The 24570-nt window shown below is 46.9% G+C and overlaps 1 protein-coding gene across 8 annotated transcripts in view; it reads right to left on the reverse strand.

Moving 5' to 3' along the window:
* Nucleotides 1–24570, reverse strand: part of ACOT11 (acyl-CoA thioesterase 11) — a 114843-nt gene that overhangs the window by 60872 nt on the left and 29401 nt on the right. Inside the window, exon 1 of one of the 8 annotated variants that reach the window (XM_043552764.1) lies at nucleotides 20759–20804. The exons of 6 other annotated variants lie outside the window; for them this stretch is intronic. The gene's annotated coding sequence lies outside the window, so the exon portion shown is untranslated. Of the gene's footprint in view, nucleotides 1–1038; nucleotides 1110–20758; nucleotides 20805–24570 lie in introns of those variants that run through there. One more of the 8 variants, XM_043552767.1, reaches the window with a different exon arrangement.

Here is a 24570-nt window from a genome sequence, read left to right on the forward strand (position 1 = left end):
AGCCTGGTCCTGCACCACTATGGTCAATGCAAGTTTTTCCATGGACTTCAAAGTCAGCAGGATCATGGCCTCAGACTGTAAGCTCCTCAGCACTGTAAGATATCTCTTGCGTTTGATAATTAATGGTCTCCAGCAGCTCCTGAGGTTGAAACAGGAGCAGATTTTCAAGAGCAGCTCCAGGCCAGATTTTTGACCACTTAGCACCCACAGCTGGGCCAGATTTTCACAACAGCTCAGCTCCCACTGAGGCATCAAAATACAAGTCTAGACATTCACGAGTTTCATTCAATGTGCGAGGAGTTCCTCTGAAAAGTACAGCCTCAATTTAATGAAAGGTTTAAGATTTTTGTCCAGTATTTCACCCAGTTGAGCTCTCTTATTGCTGCAATGCTAACAGCACAATTAGGAGTAATACACCCTGCTGGAATAATCAGTTAGCTGCAGAAATCTGGTTCTGGCACCTTCTTCTGGTGCCCACGCCGTAGATTAATGCTACCAAATTGTAAATCTGCATCCTGCATCCACACAAGTGGCTTCCCCTGGCGATTTGCACACTATTTATGAAATTAACCAATACAGATCATAAGCGTGCTGTATGTGACATGCAGCATGTATACAGGCTGCATGGTTTCATGTTACATCCTCCTCCAGGGCACTGCACTGTGCCACACAGCACACCCAAAACCCAGAGCTTTCTGCTCTATGCAGAGCAAGTTTAAAAAGTTAATTAGTTTCACTAGAGCTAAAAGCCACCCTAAGTTACTTCCTCATCTAGGAAATGTTTGAAAGTTTTTGTCACTTTCCTTCCCAAGTCAAACACCAGCCGAAGCCAAAACAGAAAGCTGTGTAAAGTTCTGCATGGAGGCAGCTGTGTCAATGCAGAAAGGATTTAGCACTAAACATGTGTACATCCCGCTGGCAGCGCTCTCTCAGCTGCCTCACCAAAACCAGGTGCTCCCCAGGATCAACAGCTGCCCCCTTTAACAGGCTTCTCACTTCCCAGCAAAACTGCCTAACAGTTTAGCCTCCCAATCTCACCTCAGCCAGAAGGAGCTTCGCATTTGCTGAACAGGCCAGAGTAATGTTCCTCTGCAACAGACCAGAATTGTAACAACAGGATCAGGCAGTGACCTGTCGTGAAGGAGGAATACCAGACCACCTGCTTGTACTTTTCACCCCCCTGCTCTCTCTCTCTCTCACTCTTTTTCCTCTCCAGGCCTTTCAGGCAGAGCCCCTGCCAGAACTGTCCTTTGGATCAGAGGAAGCGGCACTCTCCTCAGTTCCTTACAAACAGTCAGCTGAAGTTTTCTTAAGGTGGCACCTATAAGTTCTTCCAGATAGCTACTTTGCTTTGTTTACTGGCCAATTCTTTGACTCGCTGGCTCTACTTTCGAACTTAGATTTTTGCTTCCCCTAATCTTTTTCTTCATATATATATATTACACACACACACACACACACTCTATTGGACCCTCAGTAAGACACAATATTCATGAGAAACTGCTACAAATGTGATTAGGAACAAAACTACCAGTTTCGAAATTAAATCACCCAGTACAAGTAAAATTATAAAAGGAAATGGTTGTCAGACAAGGCTTCCACAGGTATGACACAGATACCCAGATCTAACACCTACATGTGTCATTTGACAGAAGTATTAAGAGAGAAGGTTGAGCAGACTTTCGGGAATTGATTTTCTTTTAATCTTTTTTCAGGAAGCAGCTAGTCTGTGAATTCTAATGTTTTTCCACCTGTTCCTCAGCTTTGGGTTTAAGACCTACTTACACACAGGTATGACAAGCTTGTAACACACTAAAAGAAAAGGAGTACTTGTGGCACCTTAGAGACTAACCAATTTATTTGAGCATAAGCTTTCGTGAGCTACAGCTCACTTCATCGGATGCATACTGTGGAAACTGCAGAAGACATTATATACACAGAGACCATGAAACAATACCTCCTCCCACCCCACTCTCCTGCTGGTAATAGCTTATCTAAAGTGATCACAATGTGTGGAGAGTGATCACTTTAGATAAGCTATTACCAGCAGGAGAGTGGGGTGGGAGGAGGTATTGTTTCATGGTCTCTGTGTATATAATGTCTTCTGCAGTTTCCACAGTATGCATCCGATGAAGTGAGCTGTAGCTCACGAAAGCTTATGCTCAAATAAATTGGTTAGTCTCTAAGGTACCACAAGTACTCCTTTTCTTTTTGCGAATACAGACTAACATGGCTGTTACTCTGAAACTTGTAACACACTGTGCATTTGCAGTGGAGTTTTTATTCCATCTCCCACCTTGAATAAAATAAAAGTTCAGTGGGTTATTCCAGGTTAGCCCTGGATTCCTTATACATGTGGTGTATGTGACCCCACTGAAAGTGTTAACTTGTAAATGCCAGCTTTGAGAAACTGCTTGATCAGCTATTTTGAGGGTGGTCCATTGTTGCCTAGCAATGTCGGTTTGTTCTGATGACAATGTTTGTAAGGTGGGTGGGAAACTTGAACGGGTGCAGACTTTAGCAGGCCTGAACTGGTTGTCTTCTGCAGTTTAATTTATCTCAATCTTGTAAATTTACCTCTGGTATCTAAGGGGTACAAATCCACACAGCTTTATTGGCTTCAATGGAGTTATGCCAATTTACAATAGCTGAGAATCTGGCCCTATTATTATTATTATTGAGCTAAATATAACAATATTGATTATTAAAAACAAAAAGGTACAAGTGATAAAATACTCTTTTCACTGTGCCATTGCAAGACAGGTAGAAAGACTCAATGGAGCTTACAAGGAAGAGGAGAATGGCTGTTTTTGTAACACACCATACACCCTCTCTAGGAGTCAAATCAACTTTATACAAATATATATTGAGCCATATTCTTACACTCCTTTAAAAGGAGCCTTGGAAATAAGAAAATTAAAAGAGCTACACTTTTACACACACATGCGGCTTAATTTTTACCATTTGATTTCTAATGCAGACATTAAATTCAAACTGGAAACAAATGTGCACTTTTTTTTTTTTTAATATACAGTGAGAGTAATTACCCATTGGAACATCTTCCCACGAGATGTGGGGGAATCACTGTCACTAGGCATCTTTAAATCAAGGTTAAATTAATAACTTTGATGCACGTGCATAAGCATCTGCCGCATCAGGGCCTTACTTTGGTATTTACTATGGTAAATAGTTGGGGGGGGGCGTTAAATTATGTGCTAAGTGTTTGCAGGCTTGGGGCCTAAAAGCAATAGTCTGTTCAACTATAGATTATTGGGTTGGAGACAGGAGTCACTTGAAGAAGTTGCGTGGCTTGTGCTGTGCTGGAGACCAGACTTGGTCCCACCTGGCTGCCCAGGAAGCACAATTGATGAATGGTTTCAGAGTAGCAGCCGTGTTAGTCTGTATTCGCAAAAAGAAGAGGAGTACTTGTGGCACCTTAGAGACTAACCAATCTGATGAATGAACATTCACCCGCAGTTTCAGTTTTTAAAGTTGCCGTTGTTCAGAGGTTCAAAAAGCTGAATAGCACTAACCTCTCCTGACATGATCCAGGGAGGCCAAAGCTGACTACTGAGTAAATGTGTCCATTTTTAGCCTGCTGAGAAGGTGGGGGGGGGGGGGTTTTCTACTTAGATATTCTTTACTCTTGAGCGGTTGGGGCTTTTTGTTGGGTGTTGCCTGACTGCACATCTTTTGCCAAGGCTTAAAGAAAGAGCGATCAGAGCATTTTATAACTAGGGACAAAACTCAGCAGGGGAATAGTGTTAAAATCTCCACAGGAATTATTCTGTGCTTTCGATTTTGCTTGGTTCTGTTTGTAAGGGGACATCAGTGATTTAAAAATAAAATCAGACTGAAGTCGAGTTCTAACTTACAGTTAACTCTTACAGTTACCGTAACAATAGCAACAAGAATAAGAGGAAAATAGTGGATTGCTTTTCAGTTTATTTTATGCATTTAATAGCCCTTTGACTAGTCATTGTTTCCCCTGGATCAGGTCCTAATGGACTCCACAAAGGATGTAAGTCAATGGAAAGGCTCCTATTGACTTGAGGTCTGAGTGATTAGGGTCTGATCCACAGCCACCCATGTATTCTACAATTAGAGCCATCTTAGGGACCCCAGTTCCAGTGCAGTTGTAACTGTATATTTAAGATGGTCTGGTCTCCCCAGGCAAAGCCACAACGTCTTATAAACATGGTCAGAGCACATTGTGTGGCCACTGCATCCCCTAAGAGGTCTGTAACAGGCAAAGTTTTTGGGTGCTTCCAGAGAGGATTTTAAAAGAATTCTCCCACCATCTGTGCTAACAAGGATGGGAGTGCCGAAATACCCCAGCCCCCAGTTTTCTCAAGACCTAACATGCTCCAGGGATATGTACTGTTTCTTTAAGTCTGGCACAGGAAGCCAAGCAGGAGTGGGGCTGAGGGAGGTTCTAGGCAGAAGAGATTACAGCGAAGCAAAGACTGGTTTTAGGAACAGCGCTGTTTTCCTTCGTCTAATTCCATTAGAGTTCCTTGTTCAGTATTAGTAGAAAGTGTCTGATTATTTTGCCAATGTCATGGGTCACTGGGCTCCGCCATTTTACCCCATACCATCTAATCTTACTCTGCAAATCCCTGCTTGAAGAGCTTAACCTCCATTCTCTTCATAGGCCTCTCCCCTCCCACAGAAAGCAAAAAAAGTCCTAAAGTGAGTCTGTTTTTCCACATCAGTCTGCAAAGGGAACATTAGGTAGCAAACAACAAAAAGGTAAGAACATAGGACAGGTCATACCTGCTTGGACCCAATCCTGTGCTGAAATGGTTCATCTGAACGCTCGCCATGGGAAAGGGGCAGGGGAGTGCTATTTTGCCTTCACGGCTGCGTTTGCATCGTTTTGGTGGCCGGCAAGAAATCTCCGAAACAAGCCAGGATTGGGGGAGCCTGCTACATGTCCGTATCCATGAGACGGACACAGAGTAAGAACCATGTTTGAAACAAAAACGGGGAGCATCCAATCGCCCAGGATCAATGTGCTTGCTTCCAATCAACCCTGTTTTGCAGCACTAACCTGGCTGTTCCTGAAGGGCGGGGAGGGCCATAGGTTGGCTGTGTCTCTTTATACGCTGTGGGCCTGATTCTCCACTGCCATGCACCTAGCATCATCACCTGTGACAAATGGATACCAAACCAGAATGGGAGCATTTTACACCCATTCTGCACTGGTGTAAGTGATGGTGAACAGGAATGGAGCACCAGGCCCTGCCTATCCCACCCCTGCCACGAGGATATTGTTTTTACATTGAAATGTGGAGGCAGTGTGGCTTAGTGGACAGAACACTGGACTGAGACTCAGGAGATCTGGTTTCTATTCCTTGCTTTGCCACTGGCCTGCTGGATGACCTTGGTCAAGTCACCCCCCGCCACACACACACACTTTGTGTCTCATTTTCCCTACCTATAAAATGGGGATGCTGTTGCTTTGTAAAGTGCTTTGAGATCTACTGATGAAGAGTGCTACATAAGAGGTATTAAGAGTCCCAACATGCTATAGGATGGCTTTTACTGTCTTCTTCAGGTTAAGATAAAGGACCACCAGTTGGACATCTTTTCTGCAGCCCCTTTGAGATGTTGAAAACCAAAACAATGTTCTATGAGGTGGCATTTATATGGCATGTTTTCAGGCATGGAACAATCTCCGAGCAGAGACTCTTTCATATGTTATCCTTAAATCCTAACCAGCCCGTTAATCCAGTTTTAGCTATAGACACCATGGAATGAAGACCTGAGCTTCTAATCTTTGAAGTGTATTGAAGAACCCAACACTACCTGCCCGTGAACCAAGAAGATAAGGTAGACCACAAAATCCCTAGTCCCTTTGACAGAATTTCACACCGGATGGAGTTTCGGACCAACTGAGGGTCAGCGTTTAGAAAGCCCTGGTAGGTAAAACAACTTTATGACTTGCCCGACAAATACAAAGGTGGATCCCAAGCTTAAGGAGCAACCTTTGGATCACTCATATTCTGTGCAGGTCTTTCAGGCTCTCAGTCCATGAGGAAGCCACTCACCACCCAAGAACCTGCCCTTGGTATCTAGGATATCCCTCATCAGCCACTTCTAAAGCCATGGGGGGCATTATGGTGCATCTGTTATATAGATTAGCCCCTACTCACTGAGTAGTATCGCTGAGGTCAATGGGACTACTCACCCAAGTGCTCCTCTACATGACTAAGCACGGCACAATCAGCCCCTCAAGCCTTGTCTAGGCTAAGTTACCCACTGCTGACAATGGCTGACCACAGGCTGTCATCCCCACTTCTGAAATGGTGCTGGGCATGCAGTTTGTCCTGGTCTATGCACTAACCTGCATTCAGCACAGGCTCAGCTGCAGCCATCAGGGATATTTTCTTAGCACAGACAAGGCTTTAGTATTCTCATATCAGCCCAAGGGCAATGCAACTCAGCAGCATTTGTCCTACTGTCCCTCTTCCACAGAGCCATAGAAAGTGGAAGTTAGAGACTGAGGGAGGGATGGACGGTCATCCCGTAGGGTCACAGCTAGTCTACCTCCCTGCCTCTGCAGGCTGGCTCCCTACAGAACGGCTCTTTCAGGATTAGGAAGACCTGTTCTAGACCCTCTGAGATCTCCCTCCACCCCAAGAGATGTTGCCATTAGATATTACTGGACAAGTCACTAGGAGTCCAAGATACAGACTGGCCTTTGCCTTGTTTTGTGCTCGGTGTTTCAAACAGTCCCAGGCTGGAATTCAGGTGAGATCACAGCCTGCCCTCCTCCTCTCCCGGACCGCAACGTGCGTTGGCCGTCTGCTGTTAGCGCCACTCGCCCTACCTCCCCATAGTTGATTCATCCACAACTCTGGCCCTGGAGCCACTTCTTTTCAAAACAGCGCAACTGCATGCTGGGCAGGTGGCAAGCTGGGATCGCTACTAGTGAAAGGTTATGTTCACTACTAAAAATTCTAGTGGTTTCTCAATCACTGCTTGTTTGTTAGATGCCTCCATCCCAGTGTCTCTCATCAGGCTAAGCTCTTTGGGGCAAGCACTGTAATTTATTATGTACATGCACAAGACAATAAGGCCCATCCTGGCTGAGGGCTCCGGGCGTTACTGCAATTTAAAGCATTAACAAGATGTTTAACAACCAACCAGTGATCCTGTCTATGACCCCAGGCTCCCTCTTCCAGAAACGTCAGACCAATCTCCTTGCACTTTGACAAGTCTAGTTTAAAAAAAAAAAAAAAAAAAAAAAAAAAGAGTGTCCCAACCAATGGAGTTTGCGCCAATTTTCTCGCATCTCACAGTCCTATAAATAGATAAGCCAATTGCTGTGTTGTTTCCACTTGCTTTCACATCAGGCACATTCCTGGCTGAAGATACAGGGAAAAGAAAGTTTCATAAAAATAATTCAATGCAAAAAACTCTATTGTATTCTAAACCTCTTTTTTCAGTAGTCTTGGGCAGCTACCAGAGAAATTACATTAGACTGCTTACGTCTCTACAGTGTGCTTGATGTTCAAACAGTAGTCATAAACCAAGCCTCTCTCACTGGACTGTTTTTGCGTTTAAAGCAGAACTCTACCTTCCAACCAGATTTGAACCGATTCCTGCTCTGTGTTTCCAATCGTGGAAATATCCTTCCACATGCATCACACACTGTACAAACACCGCACCGGCCCTGATCCCACATCAAGTGCCACATCCAAGGATCCTGTGCCTGCATCAGTGCAGGACCAGGGCCCTATTGCATACTGGGATTCCCACACTGCAGTCCCAAGAAACCTGAGGCAACCAAAACCTGCTTCTACTCACCAGCTGTTTAAGGAGGAGCCTGAGCTCAGAGTCAAACCGTGGCCCCCTGCACAAAGCCCAGCTAGACAAGGTTTGCACAGGGAATGTCCAAGGAGTGCAGAGAAACTGACTCCTCCTCCCATATCCACAGTGCCAGGCTCGAGCCTGGGGTGGGGAGGCAAAGCAGCTGCTACCAAGTCATGCACCATGTGAAATTAGAGCCAGGTGAACTTCAAATGCAATGTTTCAGAGTAACAGCCGTGTTAGTCTGTATTCGCTCGGAGCATCGGATGCATCCGATGAAGTGAGCTGTAGCTCACGAAAGCTTATGCTCAAATAAATTGGTTAGTCTCTAAGGTGCCACAAGTACTCCTTTTCTTTTTTCAAATGCAAATGCAAAACTAATGCAAAACTCTGACACAGCTCTTCTGACCCCCCCACACCAAGTTGGCTGGGGCTATGAGCCTGCTCCTGTTCTCCATCTCCTCTGCTCAGCCAAGCCTCAGAGGCAGAGAGCTCCCAAAACCCACCCCACAGATTCTCACCCCATGGGAGGCAGTGGAAGGGACTCTGAGCTACTCAGGAGCCAGTTGCAAGTGGCTCTTTGAGACGAAGACATCCCTCCTATCTGATACAGTGCCAAGTTATATCAGCCCCCACTGGCACAAGGGTTCCCAGCCACAGAAAGCCCACCTGGAAGACTGCACGAGGCCCCTGCAATCTCTGCTCTCCTGAGAGCCGCCACAAGAGCAAATAAGGTCAGCCAGGAGAACACGAGAAGGAGCCAGAAGATGCAATGATTCAGTACATCCAAACCAGACAGACTGGGCAGCCTCTGGTAGTGCAGCTATGGAGACCTGGCCACAAGTCAAAACAGCACTGCCTCAGCTAAGCCCCTCAATGCAGACACCTCCCTCTCCCCACGGCCCCGGGGTCAAATCCTCCCCAGACATGCCTGCTCCCAAAGGTGCAGAGTTCCTGAACTGGCAGGGCGAGAGATATCAAGTAAGCCCTGTGTATGAAGGGAGTACCCAAGAATAGTAGTAGATACAGAGCAACATCTTGCACAAGCCAGTCTTATCATGGCTTCAGGTAGCAGGGGACAGGTGATGTGTTACTCAAGCAATCGTTAACTCCGAGACAGGGCACAGAGCTGATGCAGTACATCATACTTGAGACTTCAGTGTCTCAGCATGCTCTATCCAACAGAGACGCCTCTGACCCGCAGCCGAAGATGGCATGGGCTCTTTGGCACCACATCCAATGCCGTAATACCAGTCTGTATCAGTGAACCAGAGATTAGCTGTGTAGGTTCAGGGTACCTTTGTTTAGTATATTTCTGATTTGCCAGAGCTCTGTGGTAAATATTGGAAAAAAAGAACTGTTCGCTAAAACTGGCACTACCCTTATTTTGTCATAGCAGACAGACAAGTGCTTGCAGTAGCTATCAACGTGCTATTGATTGCATGCCATCCATCTGGCTTGGGTTTCAGCTGGAGTACACATCCTTCAGTCCCACTGCATCTCCTGAGAGGTGCCGTTTCCAGAACATTTTATGGCATGCTTTTCTTTTGCACAGGCTTATTTACAATGTGGACGGCTTTATGACTGGGGAAAGAAAATAACCTCCATAATCATGCACTACCATCAGCCCTCATTATTTACTCTTAATGATTTTACAGTATTTTAACATTAGTCCCCGAGAAATTTTAGTTGTCCCAAGGAGAATAGCTGCTTGTAACCATTTGCTAATTACAAGTATGAATGTCAATTAATTCATTTAGCTAATTATCCACTCTATGAGCATCATGCACCAAAGAACTGTAAAAGACAGGCATATGGTGATAGATTGGAAACAAGAACATAGTGTGTGTGTCTGTGTATTCATCCAGTAGACTGGGGGGACGTGTGTATGTTTAGTTAGCACGCCAGAACACCCCAGATGAATGTATTTAGTCAGTGTAATAGCTAGGGGAATACAACTGCTATAAACCATAATTACAGCATTATGCTAATTGTGCCTGAAAAGCATCAGACCTATCTTTGCAACTTTTGTTTGGAGACTTGAGCATAGGTCAAGCATCTAAAGCGTTTCTAATTGTGCTGCTGCCTTCAACGTGGGGGGGGGGGGGACTGTTTTCAATTGCATTTAGAAAACCTCTCAAAAATAATCACTTGTCGCTCAAACAAACAGCCTAACAAGGAAAAGGAAGTCTCTCACAAGCCTAATTCCAAAGAGATGTAAAAGTTAAAGTGGAAGGTTATGAAATGTAATTTTGCTTTATGTTTTTACATGGCATCTTTGGGGGGAAACTATGGAACAAGCCAATAGGAAAAGCAACACCTCAAAAAAAAAAAAAAAATAGTAAGCCTGTTTGCTGCCCAAGACGACATGACAAATTAGTATAAGTCTCTAAAGGGAAATCATCATTACAAGTTGGTGTGCAAAATTAACTGTGATGCATTAAAGGAGATGTGTTAGGAGATCAAAAAAATTATTGATTCTTCCTCCTGCTCTCTGAAAGTCACAGGACAAAGAACTGCAAGTTTTTTACTAAACCCAATCAACTCGTGTTCAATGAGATTAAAGTTTTCTATTACAACAGGACAATAACGGGTTTCCAGAAGGAATCTCTAATACAGCGTTCAAAGAAAAATCACACACAGTAATGCGGTCTTCCTCCCCTCCCCCCACGTCTGAATGCTCCTAAACATTAAAGCAGACAAGGTTCAACAGAGCACTCCAGTTACAGACTAACCACTTGTAGAGGGTAACAGATAACTTCCAGATCGGAATTCTAAAGACTCTGGAAGGACTAATACCAAATTCTGCCTGTGAAGTAACACCACTGGCCTTCAGTGGAGGTATTCGGGACTGATCCTTGTGGTGCTACATTAAAATCAAATGTTGCTAGTACGGATTTACCTGGCTTTAATGAAAAATTTGACCAAGGACTTCCACAACTAGAAAATCCAATTCAGTGAGGGTGAACTATTAGCAAACAAGCCAACTGCATGTGTGTGATCCAAGGTAAAATAAAAAATGCAGCTTGCAAAAATATTTGCATCTCTAATCAAGAACCAGGAGCACTAGTAAGAATGTTTCCCTGAGTGGGAATAAACTCTCACATTAGATGGTCTTTGACTTGGAAAAAAATATGAACTGCAAAGAACAACAACAAAAAGTTTTGCTAGGGCTCTTTATACATCCCAGAGGAATAGTAAAGATAACTCCAAGTTGTGTTTGGGTTTTTACATTTGAAATAGCAGGTCCTGATTGGGTAGCTTTGGCAAGACTTTTGGAGGGTTGTGATCATGACTTGGCAGATGATCCCAAACAGGAGCTCCAGCTCTGCTAGCCCCCCAGTGAGGGAGGAGGAGATAATGAATCCTGGAATTGAGTCCCTCCAGGAAAGGCAAAGGGAGTAAGGGGAGTTATATATTTCTGATCTAAAACAAGCTGACTGGTTTTCAACTGCTGAGGCCATTGCCAGACATTAGAAGGTGCAGGAAGGGGCACCAACTGGCTTCTCATTTCCTTTTGAGCATGGAGTTGTGTGAAACCAGCCCATTGGGCAAGGGGACTATTTACAAAGGAAGCTTTTTATTGCTCTCTGGAATGAAGCATGGAAAGGCCCTCATGGAGGGCCCTCCATGGAGCCAGGAGCAGCTCAAGGACTGTTTTTGAGTATTCATGGCCCGCCATACAATTTCCATATCCAGATGTGGCCCTTGGGCCAAAAAGTTTGCCCATCCCTGACCTAGAGGGTGGGAGGGGAATAGAACTCATCTATATAGGTTGAAATCTGAGGCAGCAGTGGTCTCTGACTATGGGTTTGTCAAGTGCTTATTACGCAGGGGCCCTGCTGAGCTGGGAACTTTACGGATTCTACTGTAATACAAATTAATAAATACTCATAATAAAAAAGTCTCTGGTGTCGTTCATCCAAACACTTTATACCAAGAATTTTTTTTAAGATTAAAAAAAAAAAAAAAGGCAGCCAAAATTCAAGTCTCGTCCAGAACATCTCTACTTCCACCAGGCACAACGACTGTTAGACTAATCTTTTAAAAAGCTGCCTGCAAACATTTATGACCCCCCTACATTAGAACCACTATGTGTGGCATTACTCCTCTGGCCGCCGATGGGTCTAGAGATACTATTGGTGTGTTTTATTCTCTCTCTTTGCGAGAGGAAAGAACTGACTGAACAACGTTATTTGAAAAATACCCAAAAAGGTCAGGATCTCTTTGATGCTCACAAGTTACTTGTGACTAAAGCCGATTACTCTGCATAAATTAAAACTCCTTCATTGCAAGTGCTGGAGCTGAGCTAACTACAGGGCAAAATATTGGATTTTGTGCTCTTGTGAAAAACGATCATTACTTCCCAGATGTGCCGGTTCTTCCGTGGGATCATTCGTCAGTGGGCTTCTCGCGCAAAGAAATCGAAATTTAATGATGTCATGACACTACTGATTAAAATTGTTAATTACTTTTGAGCGAAGACTCTGACCTATCAGCAGTTCCGTGGCTTCTTAGAGTATGTTAAACAAGAAAAAAAAAATTTAAGTCATGTTCATTGGCTCAGTAGAAGGTGAACAGAGTTGTACAGACATTCTGATCTTTAATGAAAATCTCAAATAACCTTCAGCAAGCAACAAGACAAGGTAAATTCTCTCCATTCTCAACCCCTCACCCAGCCAAGCACCACGCTGATTGCTGACTGAACACATCATTCCGACTATATACACATTACCTAACCCCCATGGGCTGACTGCAGGCTTTGAACCCAGGACCCAAGAGTGTGGGCCTTTACGGCTTAGTTTAGCCTAGGTCCATCAGCTGGAAGCAGCAACACACACAAAACTTGTATATGGCTCAGCCACTAGAGGCAGACAGAGACTCTCTTCCGGAACTAGCCTAGGTTATATGCAGCAGAACCAAGTGCAGAACCATCCTCATCCTTCACACAGAGCTGCGGCCTAGAGGAAAACGTCCCATCAAGAGAAACACAAGTTGGCCTTTTCAGCGCCGTTTAGAATCAAGGAACATCTGCGTTCATTGGACAGAATCTGCTCGGACACGCTCACTGGGAGCTGACCTGAACAGCAGCCAGCCAGGCCAAAGCATTTCAAATGTGGGTCCTCAACTCATAAACGCTGACTCGGTGAAAAATTAGTGGGTGCTCTGCACCCACCGGCAGCCAAGCTCCCCGCTCCGCTTCACTTCCTCCTTCGCCTCATCCCCTGAGCGCGCCACATCCCCACTCCTCCGCCTACCTCCCGGTGCTTGCCGGCGCCAAACAGCTGTAGCAAGCTCCAGGAGGACAGGGGAAGGAGCGGGAACGCGGCTCGCTCAGGGGAGGAGGCGGGGCGAGCACCCACTGGCGCCAGTAGAAGTCGTTGCCTATGATTCAAATCATGCAACTAACTCCACATGAAGCATCTCACTACGTGGCCTGATTTGCAGAGGTACAAACACCCTGAAGCCACTGGCTTGAGTACCTAGATGCTGCAAGGTCAGGAAACAATGGGATTCACAGAAGTTTCATTTAGCCAATTCTTTGCATAATGCTGAAGGCAGCCCACTTGTTCTAATAGGAGCCAGGGGTCCTCAGTACCTCTGAAAAAAGCTAGGCAATCTAGTAATGTCTTCACTCAGAAAAGAGGGTGTACTCTTAATGCGAGTTAGCTAACAGCAGGACTGGGCTCCCCCACCGCAGATAGAGTTAAGATGACTAGGGGGAGTCTAGCTTAACTCGACTTGCTAACGCAGTCGAAAGCAGCAAGCGGCCGTGTCTTCACTAGGATTTTGCCTCGGGTTAGCGAAGCTAAGACGAGTTTCTCCTAACGAGACACCGAGGGAAACTCTGCGGGACTGCAGAAAATGCCCCCCACCCCCTGCAGAATTCCTGCACAAGGTGGGGGGGACGACCACGGCTCAGTGGCGGGGGGGGATTGTTCCCCAGAGGCCAGGCATGGGGGGTACACAGGGTTACCTGTCACTACCCGCCCCGCATACCTGAAAGCCCAGAGCTGCCCAGCCGAAGGAGGCTACTAGTCTTGGCTGCGCTGCAGCCGAACGCTGCCTCCTGGGTCTTAGTGCCAGTTTGCTCCTGTGTTCTGGGAGCCTTCCCGTTTTCTGTGCACCAGTGAGTGCCTGTGGTGGGGCCCAGCTGGGTAAGGGGTGGGGAGGGGGAGGAAACGGGATGAGACGGGGAAGAAGAGGAGTTGCGGGAATCGCAGAGGGAAGTGAGAGCCTGGCATGTGGCGTCCCCTCGGCAGCAGCTGGGGCTTCCCCGATGGTAAGCAGGCCCACCTAACCCGTACCCTGACAAGCCCTACCCCCCTACATCTGGATCCCCCTGCTGAGCCCCAACCAGCTGCACCTGGACCCCCACCCCATCAAGCCCCACACCCAGACCCCCCACTCAGCCCCATATCCCTACACCCGGACACTCCTGCCAAGCCACATCTCCCCACATCCAGACACCCCACCACCACACACACACACACACAGAGCCCCAACCATTTTCACCTGCAGAATCCCACTGCCCCTGCACCCGGAACCACCCCCTCCCCCCCCCCCAACGAGCCTGTGCATCCACATCTCCCCTCAGCTGCCCCCACCCAGAGTGCCCCACATAGAAACCTGTCACCCCACACCTGGATCCCCCCCACACACACTAAGCCCCTCCACACTTGGATCCTGCAGGACTGAGCCTACCCACCCACACCCGGTTTGCCTGCTAGGGGTGCTGGAACAATTTATATAGTGGGGGTGCTGAGAGCCACTGAACCAAACCGTGAACCCGTTATAGAATGGAAACCACTTCAAGCTAGGGGGTGCTGCAGCACCCCCTGCGTCCCTAGTTTCAGCACCTATATGCCTGGCACAGAGGCGCAGGGTCCCAGGATGTTCCTGGAGCAGGCCCAGCCCTTGCATTGTCAGTGTCAGGTGGAGCCGCTGAGTCCCTGTACCAGGGGAGGTGGGGGCCTGCTGCAGCCACATTTATTTGTTGACAAATAAAATTTGCAGAATTTTAAAATATTGTGTGCGTATTTGGGGGGGGGGGGGGCGTGCAGAATTCCCTCAGGAGTATATAGTGAAAACAAGGCCTTAGTTAGGCATCTGATGCTGCTGTCCTCATCTTGAAGCCTTTTTTCCGAATTTACAAGAGGACGATTCAGATGCTTTCCATAGCTATGAAGTACTGAGGTCACAATTGGCTGTCAGGAATCAGGGCCTGCAGCCAGTCTCTGGGCAACCTAATGAGTGCAGCTGCCCTGCCTAATTGGCTACAAGGAGCAGCAAACCGGCTCTAAAACCCAACAAGAGTTGCCAAGTCAGCTTATTACAAGCTACTTTTGGCTGTTTTCATGCAGTTGCAACCTGCAGTTTTTTCCGCTGGTCTCTGAGGTCTGCCCTTTTTTTTCCCCCCTGTTGGACTTCACCCCTTGGCGTTTTTTGCCCCAAACCCCACCCAGCATCACAATGCATGGTTTCAAACCCCCACCCCGCTTATTTCTTGCGGTTTTCACAGGTTTTTTGGACCCAGTCCCACTGGTCTGGATGGCAAGCTGCAGGAGGAGTTCAGCAGCTGCCCACAACAGGCACTGACTCTGTGGGTGCTCCGGGGCTGGAGCATCCACAAAAAGAAAAAAAAAAAAAAGAGATAGTGGGTGCTCAGCACCTACCAGCCACCCACCGATCAGCTGTTCAGTGGCAGGCGGGAGGCGCTACCGGGGGAGGGAGAGGAGCATGGTGGGAAGGGGCAGAGAGAGGGTGGGGCCTTGTAGGAAGGGGCAGAGTGGGGGCAGGGCCTCAGGGCACACACCCAGAAAGAAGAAAGTCATGCCTTTGTGGCCCAAAACACACTCCCACAGCTGCAAAAGCTCCAGCCTGGTTGTTCCAGCTCTGCCCCTGCCTGGCTTCTTGCCAGGTAACCCAGTCTCCAGCTCAGATTCCTGACTGACTGTTGGCTTATCTTCTAACCCCTAGGCATGACTCCTGGACTACGGACAATCTTTGTTCTGTGCTTGTACTGTACCTAGCACAATGGGGTCCTGCTCATGACTAGGGCTCCTAGGCACTACGGTAAAAGCTCTCATGCTGTGTAACTGTGCATCGCTACTGTAATTCATAGAACACACACGCTGGTCATCCAGATTGATGGGTCAGCGCAGGGCTGTTCCTTTCTGTGTTTTTTCTCTAAGGTTCACTCTAGTTTTTGATGTCCCAAATGATGGGGCTTCTAACACTTCCTTAGGGTGGTGTCTATACCACAGCGTCCATGGTTCTGCCCCGCACTCTACTCCAGGACAGAAATAGGGGTTTTGAGAGGCTTGTCTAGGTTTTTTGCAAGTGACCCATTACACTTGCACTGGAAATCATGTTCTCACACATGGCGAAGGCTGGACATAAGTACTACTCATCACCTGCACTTCTAGGAGGTCACTCTACAACACGCTGTTACTCCCCAGCTGCAAGAACTGTAGCTATACACAGAAAATGGTCTTTAGCCAACCACCCCTCCCCTGCCAAAAATAAAACCGTCTATGACTTGGAAACCTGATTACAAATGGTTTTATAGAGATCTCCAGAAAGGTTCATTATCAAATGACAAAACCTACTAGCACATTAGCTTAGTAAATCAAAATCTTGGGTAGTCTATGCTAGCCTCTGAGACATCTGCATTTCTCATGGAGATGGGAATCCTTACCACCGCATTAATCCTCCTGCTGCTAGAAGTCTCCTGCCCCACCCTGCATTCCCAACCAATCATGCCTTGAAATCCATGGAACCTTGTCTCAAACACTGAGCAGCCTCCAGCAAGTTACATAGCAGATCCAGCTAGCTAGTTGATGCAAGAGCAACCCTCCCAGTCTGCTGGCCCACACTTACACTTTTAGAAAAGGAGTACTTGTGGCACCTTAGAGACTAACCAATTTATTTGAGCATAAGCTTTCGTGAGCTACAGCTCACTTCGTCGGATGCATACTGTGGAAAGTACAGAAGATCTTTTTATACACACAAAGCATGAAAAAATGGGTGTTTATCACTACAAAAGGTTTTCTCTGCCCCCCCCCCCACTCTCCTGCTGGTAATAGCTTATCTAAAGTGATCACTCTCCTTACAACGTGTGTGATAATCAAGTTGGGCCATTTCCAGCACAAATCCAGGGTTTAACAAGAACGTCTTGGGGGGGGGGCAGGGTTAGGAAAAAACAAGGGGAAATTGGTTACCTTGCATAATGACTTAGCCACTCCCAGTCTCTATATGTGCTGGAAATGGCCCAACTTGATTATCACACACGTTGTAAGGAGAGTGATCACTTTAGATAAGCTATTTTCAGCAGGAGAGTGGGGTGAGGGAAGAGAAAACCTTTTGTAGTGGTAAACACCCATTTTTTCATGCTTTGTGTGTATAAAAAGATCTTCTGTACTTTCCACAGTATGCATCCGATGAAGTGAGCTGTAGCTCACGAAAGCTTATGCTCAAATAAATTGGTTAGTCTCTAAGGTGCCACAAGTACTCCTTTCTTTTTGCGAATACAGACTAACACGGCTGTTACTCTGAAACTTACACTTTTGTATCATTGCCGACAAAAAGGCACGTATTCCTTGCTATCAGTGTATCTTGGACTCTTTCAGAGCCGGTACGACATGTTTGATCACTTTTAGCTAACGTGTGCCTGATACAACAGGAAGCAATTGTTATATTTTAAAGGATTTTTCCCCCACCAGAGCCAGGAAGACATGATTCAAAGCTAGGCATGTGTAATTCTTCTCTCTCACACACACACAAACCACGTCTCATGCTTGACTTAACTTCCATATATCCTGTGTGTATATATGGTATTTGCACATGCCAATAGCCAGCGAGGTCTAGCTAACCACAGGCATGCACAAATACCCCTCTGGCACGTGCTTATCAATGTTTACACCTGTAAATTGGATATGTGAAAATGCACAAGCATAATTTCACACACTTAACTTTGCATGCCTGAGCCAGGCTTTCAATCAGCTACTCTTGGCTACAGGGAACCTGGCCTCAGAGCGAGGCACTTGTGGGCAGCACCCACTCCTGCGCTAGTCTGTGTCTAGAGTGATATCTAAAACCTCCAAGCAATAACAAAAGTTAGCTGCCACACTGTGTGCCTTCAGTCAAGGCCTAGTCTATTGATTCCACCCCTGCTTTCACATACTTGCAATTAGAATCGGTACATTAGGGGACTGGCTGGCACAGGGTTCTATTCATGCACAGCGGGCACGCTTTCCAATTGCAGGATTTTTGTTTTAGAGAAGGGAAAGCCAAGAATGGAACAAGAGTAGCATCTCCAGGAGAGAGCACAGCACGTGTCCTCTGTACAGGCTGCAGCTGCTCGGAGAGCAAAATGGCTGTAGCCTCTACAGAGCGCTTAGCACGCTAATGCTCCAGAACACAAAAAACAGACATCAGTTCCACAACTACATCTGGCCCGAGGTGTAGTAATAGGAGAGACAGCCTTTCACCTACAACTTGAATCCAGACAAACAGAGACCTCTCCAGTGGTTATCAGATAGTGATCTCAGTCCAGTTCTTGGAGGACAAGTTCCACATCACAAAAATCCACCACTTCGGTCAGGCCCTCTGGGGGCGGTTTCCGAGAGGTGAAGACCCCTGGTGGATGTGAGGCAGGGAGACCATAAAGACTCAAGCTACCTTTTCACCTGTTGGGGTGGGGTCCCATCACATTGCGCTGTGAGTGCACCCTGCTGTCTGGATAAGTAGTGCTAGCTGCACAGAGCTGTCAATCCTGTAGACTTCGCCGGCATGACATTTATTTTAAAAGGAAAACAAAAAGGAAGGAGGAGGAGGAGGAGTGAATAACTTTAAAGTCTGAGCCACGTCTGTCATGCCACCCTTTCAGCTAGCTATTCCACACACTGAGAAGTTCTCAAACACCGACCACACAAAATAGCAGGAGGGCTAATTTTTCCTTTAGTGGCAGGGGGGGAAATTCAATTACAAGGTAACCTGTTTTTCCAACTCCTCCATTGATATTTATTTAATTTTCTAAATCCAGAGCTCATGCCCCACAATGAAAAAAAAAAGAAGAATTCATTTGACATTTAGTCAGAGCTTGGATATGTAAAAAAGTTTTAGAAAACGGGAGGAAACACGCAGTTGGTTTGAACACACATCAGTGAACAACATTTCATCCGTGACAAAACAAAACTACCTTACGGCCAGAGAAGACGACAAATGGGGTGCTGCAGTTTCAAACATCTGGCCATTCTCCATCACCAAGTCCAGCCCACATCCCCTTTCCTTTGTGGAGGGGTAGCAGGGTAAGAGAGTGGGAGCCAATGCACAGAGCTCTCTGTATTTCCACCTTCTCATTGGTGATTGAGGACTGATCTCACAAAGGCAAAGCACGCAATACACTCAAGCGCCGCGCAGTTGGGCTGCATCAGCTGGAGGCCAGAGACCTTCCCCCAAGCTTCATGTGGCTGACACCTCCATCAACCGATGAGCATCACATCAATCCTGAACGGTTCCTGCAGCACCACCACTTTGCCTTGCATTCAGCGCCAAAGGGAGCTTGGAGAGCAGAAACAGAAGGGGTCAAAGACAGGGTACGGTCTTCTTAAAAAAACGTCTACAACACTTTATTCTGTCACTTAACTCGTGTGCGAGCCGTACTGCCTGCTACTGGATGCAATCAGAAACACTCAACTGTGTCTCATAGCTCCTCAGCCATTAGCCGGCTTTTGTGCCCACACGCTGGTCATACGCAAGGCTAAGTAAAACATGAAAGGGTGCGTGCAGTTACACACTCCCAATTGCCAGCACCTAACAAAGTCTCCTCTAGCTCAAGTACTACAGGGCCAAGGCCTTTGGAGCAGGAGGCTCAGCGTTCTAGCCCTGCTCTCCCCACAAAGCTCAAGGGGCCATGGTGGTCAGCGGACAGGCAACTGTGGGCCAGTCCTTTTTAAAAAGCAAAACCACTCACAACTTGGAATCATTTACCAACATCAGCCCTCAGCTCCAAGGAAGACCTGGGAACTAAAGTGCCTCCAAATAGAAACAGGAGGTAGTTTGCCGATTCCATTACCATCTGTGAAGGGGGCTTCACACAGATCAGCGCCCATGGCTACGCCCAGCCAGAGCAAACTCTACTCCATCTCAAAAGCCATTGCTTGCGGCAGTAATAGGGGAACTCTGAGGCAAACCGGTCTGCCTGATAGGCTTTGTTCTCATGTTATTACCCAGAATGCTCTTCCAGCTCATTAACTGTTAACAGCTGCGCTTCTGCCATAGTCCGTGTTCTAGGCTGGATGCAAAAGCTTTCAGGGGCACTCTGTCCATACTACTCCTGAAAGGCTTTGTCCACATTCATTGCCATGGCTTAAGCAATGCTGAGCACCCATATCTCCCATCAGTGGAAGTCAGTCCCATCAGGATCAGACAATTAGTTTCCAGGCCTGTAGTGTGTCTATTAATGGGATCAAGTACAACTCCACCCTGAAAATCCCTGTCTACTGAACAATCTGACAAGGCAGACTGATACACTTTGGTACTTGAGTGGATTCTCTACGGGCATTGGCTACAAACACTGGCCAGCCATTGCTAGCCAAAATCCATAAGACATTCCTTGAGCAGAGCACAACCAACAACAGATATTCAAGTTACCCCTTTATTTTGTAGCTAGATTATTCAGTTTCGATCTTATAAAACAGACCTTAAGTTGTACATGAGTCCTCTATTTGGGAACTTGTATTTCAGTCCCATTGGTTTGGGGAAAAGTAAATGCTTCCTCTTTTGTTAGAAAGAGATTACAAATCTCAGTTGGGACCCAGAAGCTTTTCCCAGCCTCCTCTACAAACAGCATCTATGGACCATGTTACGGCCAAACTCACTCCCCTCCCCTTCCTGAAAAACAAAAATGGAACAGAGATCAGCTCAAACCCATTACCTTACAGGTTCCTCCCTCAGGAATGCTCAGCTCACACTCTAGATCCTCCTTCTCAGAAAGCCACTCCCATCTCCTTAGTTATCCAGGTGAGTTAATAAGTCACCTGCCTCATTGACCTAGAAGAGCCCAATTATCCTTTTTCATGGGGGATCAACCTGTTAATATGACATTTCGGGCAAACACTACCAGCCTACTGCACACAAGAGTCCTGTAATCTCAATGGATGTCCCTAAACTAAATGGGTGTGGAAACCAACCTCACCACTAGTGGCCCCCCTCTCCAAAGTCATGTTTTCAGGGAACACCATGGGGAAGCTTCCTGGCTGCACACCCTGTGGCCAGAAGGAATTGTCACATGGGTCCCTTCACCAGCTCTGAATTCACTTCAAACTGTGCAGGTTCCAGGCAGGAGAGGGAGCCTCAACAAAGACTGTGAGGAAGGGCTAGATCATCTGACCTAAGTTAAAGGGGAAAGTTTTTCCATCATTAGATCATCAGGCCAAATCCAGCCCAGATCAGGAATAATAATAATCTGAAGCAGCTATCCGATGCTGCCTGTTTTGTGACCAGTGTGAAATGATTTCACAGTCTCGCTCAATTGCCTAGCAAAAAGGTTTCCATATCACAAAACATGGATCAGCACGGTTGTCAGCATTCCCAGCAAAGAGGCGAGGGACTGAATAGACCTTTGTGCCGGTTAAGTGGGATAACACGTAGGTAGGGGAAGCTTACATACATAAGCCAAAGAATAGCACAGGAAGCAAACAGAAGAATTCAGTCTACAGGGTTGTCTCGGGTACCCTCAAGATGGATTAGGCAGGTGAGACTGAAATCCCTTTACTCCTAGGTAGTCTCTAGGTCAGGACAGAGGCCTTTCAACAGGGGAGTTTGCAATGCCATCATCCATGCAGTACCCTCCTCTATGGGCCCGTGCTTTGCATAAATGCTGATTTTCACACAAGGGAGAGAAAGATATATTTTTCTGGAAGCATTTTCGTGCCCAGACTGCATCTCCATTCCAGATTGCATCCAAAATTGAGTGGGAGGAGGGGGAAAAGGGAAGAGGCAGGATGCTCCCAGGAAGCTAACCCTCTCCCAGACAACTGCAGCTGCTTCTTCCCTGGACTACTCTTTGGGCCCTCTCTTTGCATGCATCCTGCCCTCATGCCTGTGATGAGACGCTGCTCCCGAGGAATGATTTGCTGCCAATTCACACCGGCCTTCTGCAATCTCCCAGCCCAGCTCCTCTTCCCTCCCCAGCACCTTTACATTTCGACAAACTCTGAGCATCTAAGTCACCACTAGAGACTATTTCCAAAGACAGTACATTCTTCTGTAGCAAATATGCCTCCCACACCTGCCCCCAGCTTTCCAGTGCTTATATAACACTAGCAGAGGAACAAAGATTGCTCCCCAAACCATGGGGATTAAAAATGCCTCCAAATTACAGACTACAGCCAGGCACAGCAAATGGGCTTGATCATCCTTCACACCACATAACGTCTCCCACAAACAGACCCTCCAAAGTAGGAGAAAGTCCTCCCTTTGGGAAAGGAACTGGTTGTCGTCTGAAGTATCAGGCACGTGCCTCCAGGGGGCAATGTTGCTCCGAGCTTCTGAAGCTCACCCACGGTGATGTTCTCAGGATGTTTTTTTTCCCTCTCCCCCCCTCCCCTTTTTCCTCCTCCCTCCCTAGTGCCAAATGTCAGCCTCAGGAGGAATTAGCCATCGCAAAAGCCCTGGGGAGGAGAAGAGAGCTGGGAATGCAGAAAGTGTCAGGGTCTCTTAGGCAGGGCATTACACTTCTCAGCTTCACTCTCCCCATCACACCAGGCATTAATTTGCAGCTCCCAGGCAAGCCTGCAGGAGCTCTGATCCGGGGGGGGGGGAGGGAGCGGGGGAATCTAGTTTCCACCCTTCCAGATAGTTGGTGCCTCCTCCCTTTCTCTCTTCTCCCTTTGCAGCTTAATGTGCAATAAAAACAGCATTGACCCACCAATGCAGCTGATTTATTTTCGCCCCTCCCCCCACATCAACAAGCTATTTCTACACTTCCCCGGCCCCCCACCCCACCCAAATCCCAACCACAGACCTCTCGGCAGCTGTGGCGGTTACTTGACCGAGAGAGAGGGGGTCAGCACTGGATTTTAATTCTATCGGAGTACAACCATTTTTGAATGGGGGAGCTGCCTTAGAGCTGGTCCCAAATTGAAGGAGTTTCCGTGCACGAGGAAACAAGATTTGGCAACTGCCAGGGTGATCTTTGCACTTGAGATTCCCCTAGCTCTGCCCAGAGCAGCGGGAGCGGGGAAGGGGGATTGCACTGTTGTTGTGTGTGTGTTTGTTTTTTAATTAAAAGAGGGGCAGGGAGGCCGGCGAGAGCAAATAAGTTTTGCATCTGATCGCCGAGAATAACTTAAACCCACCAAACCAAGCCCCCCCCCCCCCCGCCCATGTTTAATTGAAACCATCTCTGCAGTGGGAAAAGCCAGGACCCTTTTCCTCGGTGTCCTATGAAGCCATCATCATAAGGAGCATGCAGAAGGGGGGGTGGGAGTGGGGCTGGGAGGGATAAAATGCCGCGGATGGGGGGGGGGGGGGCGTCACCGTTTTGATACTGTGGTTACTCGATCTGACCAAAACAGGCAGGAGAGCAGCGGCGACAAACAACAATAGATCAAGCACCAGCGGCAGAGGAAATTCCTTCCGGGATGGACAAAGCAGAGGGAGGAGGGTTCCATGGATGGAACGCTGAGACACCGGGCTCCGCCAATCAGCAACCAGCAGCCAGCAGTTTCAAGATGCCCTTTCTCTTCCTCCTCCCCGCCCCCCCCCCCCCCCCCCCCCCCTTTCGCTGCTCTACACAAGAATTGCTGAGACGTTTCCCTACACACGTCTGGGTAACCCTGACAGTGCTGCTGCAGTAGAGATTTCTTGCTTTCTCCACACACCAGCATTGCGCAGCCCCCAAGCTGCACAAGTTGGAATGTTTTAAAGGGCATGGATTTTTCCAACCATTTGGTTTTATTTTATTTAAAATCATGGTTTTGCAACAGCCGGGGGCGAAGGGTGGGGGGTTGGCCATCTCTAGCTCTAGGGGTTATTATATAATAAAGTTGTGTTATTGATATTGTCAGTGTTGGCCAAAGCACCTACCGCACAGATGACTTTGCTACATCCAAGGACAAAAAAAAACATACATACATCTTCATAACATAATATGAAAATGAATCGGCAGAAATGTTAAGTCAGAGAAAGTGAGCTCAGCCCTTCCACAGATTTTAGGGGTATTATTCCACTAGCTGGTAGCTTAAAGAAATGGTCAGATGAACTTTCCAGACAGACTTGGGTTTTAATTTACACCACTGCTATTTCACACAGTGAATGGTTCAGGATCAGCTCTCATTCAAGAATCCATGGAGTCACACATAACCAAAAAGGAATGAGATTGGGGATGGGGGAGAAGGACAAAATCCAGTGTATTCTAAACCTAGTCTCACAAGGATGACAACTTCTTTAGCCAGATGGGACATAGAACGTAGCTCTTGACAAACGTATGCCTAATACATCTGTACATTAACCGACAGTGAACTTAGTGTGCACTCACTGTTTTCATAAAAGGGGCATCCCCAGTTCTACTGTTCTTTATAAATTAATGAAGAGAATTTATTAATTATGCACTTACAGTATCTGCAAGCAGATTGCTACTTTTTTGCTGCGTCTCTAGGTACTCCATAAAAACCCTTCATACACTAAAGCTTATTCTTTTTCTGGAAGTTCCAGAACTTCAAGGGCCATATGTTTTCCAAGAAG

This window comes from Chelonia mydas, chromosome 8 (genome assembly GCF_015237465.2).
Source record: "Chelonia mydas isolate rCheMyd1 chromosome 8, rCheMyd1.pri.v2, whole genome shotgun sequence".
Lineage (NCBI taxonomy): Eukaryota > Metazoa > Chordata > Testudines > Cheloniidae > Chelonia > Chelonia mydas.